This window comes from Berghia stephanieae, chromosome 5, assembly GCF_034508935.2.
Source record: "Berghia stephanieae isolate SIO BIC M18660-M18661 chromosome 5, UCSD_Bste_1.3, whole genome shotgun sequence".
Lineage (NCBI taxonomy): Eukaryota > Metazoa > Mollusca > Gastropoda > Nudibranchia > Aeolidiidae > Berghia > Berghia stephanieae.
In genome coordinates this window covers 77,987,889-77,995,165 of record NC_088364.1, presented here as the reverse complement: position 1 = coordinate 77,995,165, position 7,277 = coordinate 77,987,889, and the positions used below count along the sequence as shown (strand labels likewise).

The 7,277-nt window shown below is 35.1% G+C and overlaps 1 protein-coding gene across 1 annotated transcript in view; it reads left to right on the top strand.

Moving 5' to 3' along the window:
- The first annotated feature begins 804 nt into the window (after positions 1-804).
- Positions 805-7,277, top strand: part of LOC144973646 (beta-1,3-glucan-binding protein-like) — a 29,197-nt gene continuing 22,724 nt past the window's right edge. Inside the window, exons 1-2 of the mRNA XM_078916356.1 lie at positions 805-918; positions 5,360-5,552. The gene's annotated coding sequence lies outside the window, so the exon portion shown is untranslated. The remainder of the gene's footprint in view (positions 919-5,359; positions 5,553-7,277) is intronic.

Sequence of the window (7,277 nt, the reverse complement as noted above, 5' to 3'; positions counted from 1 at the left end):
AACTGGCTGAGAGGGAAACAATCAAATGTATAGTTAGTTTTGGGAGTTGATAATTTTTCCCTTGTAAATCATCTCTCTGTTTTGCACTGTATTATATTTTATTTACATATTATATATGATTTGTAAACATTTGAGCATATTCGTTTTACTGGGGACCTGTGCTTGTGTCTGGATGAGACTTTTAGATGATCTCAAACTAAGTACATTGATGGTGTGCTCTTGGAATCTACATCTGTTTCATATTTGAACCAATTCCCCCGTTGTCTTACCTTTTCTTGGGTGCTTTAATTGTAATTCTAGAACTTTTTACTATCCAATTTTCTTCCTTTTTACTGGCGCGGATATGACCTCAATGTGTTGCAAGCACCGTATAACCCTTAAAAACACCCCCCCCCAAAAAAAAACAAAACAAAAAAAAACAAAAAAAAAAAAAACACAAAAAAAAAACAGAACAAAACAAACCAACCCAACCAACCAACCAACTCCCCTGTGTCTTACTTTTTCTTGGGTGCTTTGGTTGTAAATTTAGAATATTTTGACTATCCCATTTTCTTATTTTTAATGGCGCTGATATGACTTAAAACTTTAAAAACAAAAACAAACAATTAAGAATACAAAGGTTAATGAATTTTTTATTAGTAAGGCGAGGATCGCATAAATTCATCGATAATTTTAAGGTTGACTAACATGAAAAAAAAAGGCGTTTGATCATGCAATGTTCGACGTTCAGTAATCTCACTCCACAAGCCCATCTGTTTAATGTATTACATTATTTGGTATCTCGGCAACAATAACAATGACCCAAATAATGTCCCCCATAGATAGAATGCGCTTGGCTAAGGAGTTCACAACATTGCCATCCGGAAGTATAACGGACCAACACACAAACTCTGTGTAACCATCAACTTTTATAGTCTGGTTAATACAGTTTAGTGAGAACAACTCACAAACGCGGATGGCAAAAACAATAACAAAGGCCTGAGTGACGTCATCTGCATACTATCTATACTGGATGTCAGAGACTGTGACGGTCATATCATATTACCATATTATACGATTCGTACACTCTTGCTTTTTGAAAGCTTTATCATTTTCTTTTATAGAACTTATTTACTCAGTGATGCCAAAACTCCGGTTTCACCGGAAAAAACTCCGGTCTGGAGCAAAAAATTCCGGGCTCCGGGCAACTTCCGTCAAATTCCGGTGAGGTCAATTTGTTCCAAGGATACCCCCCCTTCCAACCACCACATCATCACTACAACTACTACTACAACCACCACAACCACATCATCACTACCACTACTACTACAACCATCATCACTACCACTAATTCAGGGATGCCACTTTTCCGGTTTTAGCCGGAAATCCGGTTTTTTTACCACCTGCCGGCTTTAATCCGGAACCTCCGGTTTTTGTCCGTCGTCACTATTCAAAAAAAAAAAAATTTTTTTTTTTTTTAAAGAAGAAGAAAAAAATCGCGATCGAGATTTGAGCCGGAACTTTTTCGCCGGGTGAATAATTTGGGCTGTCACCGTCGGTCGAATATTTGGGCACCTACATGGTAGTTTATCTCCGCCCATCCCCATCACAATTCCTCCTTTTAAAAAAAAAAAAATTTGATAAATAAAGTGAGTTTGAGAATTTCTCAGAAATTTGCCGTGTCAAACATTTCCCTCAAAACCACAAAATCACCATTATGTCTTATGTCATATTTTGACACCTGTGCAATAGTCTCGTGAAATTTAGTGACGGTCCCGTTTTTATGACGTCGGGCCAGACTGAATGGCACCAGATGTCACAATTGACACAGACGACCAGTGGTGTTCTTTGATTAGCTAGTTGATGGTTGAAGGGGAAGGGGAGGGACACCTCTCTCTCTCTCTCTCTCTCTCTTCCTCTCTCTCTCTCTCTCTTCCTCTCTCTCTCTCTCTTCCTCTCTCTCTCTCTTCCTCTCTCTCTCTCTTCCTCTTTCCCTTTGCCTTTCTTTCCAATTCTCTTTTCTTCTTTTTTTTTTTTTTTGATATAGAATTCCTAAGATCAATTCATAAATTATTCTGGTAGAGAAGTCTCCTCCTCTCTCCCCCCCCCCCCCCCGCCCTCTCTCTCTCTCCTCTCTCTCTCTCTCTCTCTTTCTTTCGCAACCATCCGTTAAATCATCTGGTTATACAGAGATAATACATTAGTCTAGAATAAAGCAATGGGGATTGGCTTAGTTTATTCTTCTTTCTTTTTACCTTTTGACTATGGCTTTAAATTTGTGAGATTCTTGGGTTGTATTTTTTAGCTGAATAACCACTAGGTTTCGGTACAAAATAAAAGATATTTTAGCCTGCTTTATAAAGTAAAAATCAAAACAAAACAACACTTTCTGGCCTTTTATTTGAATAACATTGTAGGCCTTTAACATGTGGAAAGGACAATTCATTAAATGTTTACAAAAAGTAAATTTATGTTTAATGATAAGAATGGATTTATACTAGTAATAGTAATATATTACATAATATCAATACAAAACTATGTTCCTGTTATTTTACACTTTGCTTGCGTTTGACCGATAGACGGAGACATTTTCCTCCTTTTTGACAAATTGCTATTATTATCACTGAATAAAAATCACTCACCAAAACCACTACATCATCTCTACCACCACTACTATTACAACCACCACCACATTATCATCCCTACCAACACTACTACTACAACTACCACCACATTATCATTCCTACAACAACTATTACAACCACCACCACACAATTATCTCTAAAAGATCACCACTACTACAACCACCACCACATCATCATCCCTAGAACCACTACTACTACAACCACCATCAGATCATCATCTCTAAGACCACCACCACTACTACTACTACTACAATCACCACCACATCATCATCCCTACCACCACTACTACTACTACAACCACCACCACATCATCATCCCTACTACAACCACCAAATGTAATTACAATTTCAACTTTTGAAATTCTCCGAGTCGTATCAGAAATTGCTGGAGTCGTATCAGAAATTGCTGCAAGACAAATTTTGGATCGCATCTCAATGAATTTGAGTGAAGTTCAAATTTATAGGTTATGGTTGCATGGGTGGGTCATGATCTTCACAATGAAAAATTTTCTCCTTTTATGTGACCAGTCATTCTCACCCCTGATAGCTATTGATATTGTCTATATTTTGTTTTCAGCACCTTATTTTATCAATTTGAAAACTGTTAACTCTCCTTTCTTTTGTGTGTTATTTGCTCTCAATTGCAATAATAAGTACTGAAACAATATTCCAAATTTGATATTTTTCAAATCCCTACAAAGCCCTTGACGTTGATTTGTTGTATCTCGTCAGTGCAAGTTTTCAGGCTTTTTTAAATTTGCTTGGTGGCATCCCTGAATACTACTACAACCACCACCACATCATCATCACTACCACCACTACTACAACCACCACCACATCATCATCACTACCACCACTACTACAACCACCATCACCACCACATCATCATCACTATCAATACTACTACAACTACCACCATCACATCATCATCATCATCACTACTACTATTGCTAATGCTACTACTATACTACAACAACCACTACAATATCATCATCACTACCACTACTACTACTACTACAACCACCAGCACCACATCATCATCACGACCAGTACTACTATAACCACCACCACCACATTATCATCACTACCACGACTACTACTACAACCACCACCACATCATCATTACCATTACTACTACAACCACCACTACCACATCATCATCACTACCATTTGTACTACAACCACCACCACCACCACCACATCAACATCACTACCACCACTACTACAAACACCACCACATCATTATCATCACGACCACAACTACTATAACCACTATACCACCACCACATCATCACTACAACTACTATACTTCAACCAGCACCAGCACCACCACCATATCACCATCACTACCACTACTACCTCAACCACCACCACCACCATATCATCATCACTACCACTACAACTACAACATCAACCACTATCACATCTTCATCATCTCTACCACTATTACTACAACCACCAACACCACATCATCCTCACTACCACCAGTACTACAATCTCTACCGTTAGGTTTTGGCGCTTTACTGCATTTGAAATAAGGAAACTTTGGGATTGTAATTTGCAATGTGTTTATGTATCATAATATACACTGTAATTCTAATCAGTTATCTATTTAGAACTATACAATATGTAAGCACAATGCCAAATATCATTCCAATTCCTTTTTCTTGTGTGCGGAAATTCCTCTTTCGGCATTGAAATTCCTACGAGTGGTGGCTGAAACTCCTGTGAGCGAAATTCAAAGTTGGCGTCTCTGTTTACTTTTGTAAGTCTCATTTAAAAAAAAATGTTACTATTGTTTCAAGTTTTAGCACCTAAATTGCTCGACTCCGAGGTAATGGGCCAAATATTCGTAGGTTAACTTGGATTACAACAAGCTAACCCCCCCCCCCCCCCCCCCCCCCCCCCAAAAAAAAAAAAAAAAAAAAAAAAAAAAAAAAAAAACAAAAAAAAACAAAAAAACAAAAAAAAAACAAAAACAAAAACAATCAAAAACAAACAAAACAAAACAAAACAAAAAAAATCCCCAAAAAAACCCCAACCCCCCCCCCCAAAAAAAACAAAACAAAAAAAAACAAAAAAAAACAAAAAAAAACACGCCCCCCCCAAAAAAAAAAAAAAACAAAAAACAAAACAAAACAAGAACAAAAACAAAAATAAAACAAACTTAATTCATTCATAAGGAAATTGGCTATACAAACATAAATTAGACAAGAACGAATAAATATTATTTTTACATACGTGTATAAAGCAATATAAATGCATCTACTCGTATAACTATAATATTATTATTTAAGGCTATGTAATATACGTTATCATGTATAGTGCTTATAATATTGTATATAACTACATTCATGAATGTTTTTCTTTTATTGCAAAAGAAACATGGGCAAGCATTAAAGTTCATTTTTTATCACAAACGGTTAAATTACGTATATTATTAGCCTATATCTTTAATGACATGAAACATCATTGTGCAAGCAATGAATTCGTGGTCTAGACGATAAACGTATCTAAACTGAGCAAATAGCGATGCCACGTTCCATCATATTTGCGTAGGTGGCTTTCAAAACGTCCTAAGTCCCATTTTTCATCATTCAAAGAAAACCGCAATTTTTGTCATTTATTTATTGACTTAAAGAGTAAAATACATGTCTTGTTTGCCTCACAAAACACAATACCCTGAGTGAATTTGAAACTCCAAATTGTCTCTGGTGAGTCTATGGAGTCCAAAAGATAGCTTGAGTTTGTTAACTCATTTTATTTTATATCTGGATGTAACTTGGGGCGTTTTGAAAGCCCCCTGCTCATTTGATGTCTACCCTACTATGCGTAAGTAAACATTTTTGACTGTGGTAGCCGTAGGTAGGTAACTCTATCTACATGGTCATACCACAACCTATCGTACTGCAGCCTGAGTTCAAATAAGGTAAGAAAATCCAAAGACTTCAAAATAAATTATCGTAAAATGTGATATGTCATATTATAAGATAAAAACAAAAAACAAAAACAAACAAAACAAAACAAACAAACAAAAAAACCCCCAAAAAATAAATTAATTAAAACATTGATATTTTATATTCAATTCAAAGGTTTGTTTCAGGTTTATTTTTAGGAACTTGTCAGTATAACTCATACAAGAATAAAATATTTCCAATCAACAAATGAAGTAAGTAAAATCAATAATGAGGCACAACAATAATAATAATAATAAACAATAATAATAATAATAATAATAATAATAATAATAATAATAATAATAATAATAATATAATAATAACAACAATAATAATAATAATGAAAATATTAATAATATGTTTAATATTAATAAATTAATAATAATAATAATAATAATAATAATAATAATAATAATAATAATAATAATAATAATAATAATAATAATAATAATAATAATAATAATAATAATAATAATAATAATAATAATAATAATAATAATAATAATACTGATAATAATAACAATGTAAAATTATCTAAAGATTAAATTAATGGATTAATTGTTTTATAGGTTGAATTATAAATCAATACTCAAATAAAATCGTGAGAAAAAAACCGAACCAAAAAAAAACACAAAAAAAAAACCAAACAAAACAAAATATAAAACCCCAAAAAACAAACAAAACAAAAACACTTGACCATTTGGACACCAGATACAACTCAAATAATTCACATTTATTTCATGAATCAACATAAAATACGACATGACGAAGATGATTTGTTACACTACTATGAGCTTTGTTTACATAAGATTTGTATAATACAGAGCAATATCCACTAAACACGCTCAAATCGATTTGCAAGAGGTTTCAAGCCACCTGTAAAATTTTTTTTTTTAAATTGAGCTTTATATAGATAGAATGCGCTTGGCCAAGGAGTTCACAACATTGCCATCCGGAAGTATAACGGACCAACACACAAACTCTGTGTAACCATGAACTTTTATAGTCTGGTTAATACAGTTTAGTGAGAACAACTCACAAACGCGGATGGCAAAAACAATAACAAAGGCCTGAGTGACATCATCTGTATACTATCTATAGCGCAATATCCATTAAATGTGCTCAAAGCGCTTTACAAGGGGTCCCTGGTCAACAGCAACATTTAACATGTAGGACGGGACATTACGCCTGTTAGGCGATATTACAATTTTTCCGACAAAGACAACGCTGTTAACGCGACGGCCAGGTACTCATTTTACTCCTGAGTACGGTGAGAGAATGTGAGTAAAGAGCCTTTTCTATGGACTCGACTATGCGCCGAGCGCGAGGCTCGAACCCAGGACCTTCAGATCCGAAAACACTCGCTTTCGGACCGGAAGGTCATAGGTTCGAGCCTCGCGCTCGGCACATAGTTGAGTCCTTGGAAAAGGCTCTTTACTCACATTCTCTCAACGTACTCAGGTGTAAAAAGAGTACCTGGCCGTTAACAGCGTTGTCTGTGCCCGAGAAATTGTTATATCTCCTGACAGGCGTCATGTCCCGTCCGACATGTTAAATGTTGCTGTTGACCAGGGACCCATTGTAAAGCGCTTTGAGCACATTTAGTGGATATTGCTCTATATAAAGCTCAATTTATTATTCAATTTAGACCACATAGCCGCACACTGTAGGGCGATATTAAAATTATTTTTCGACAA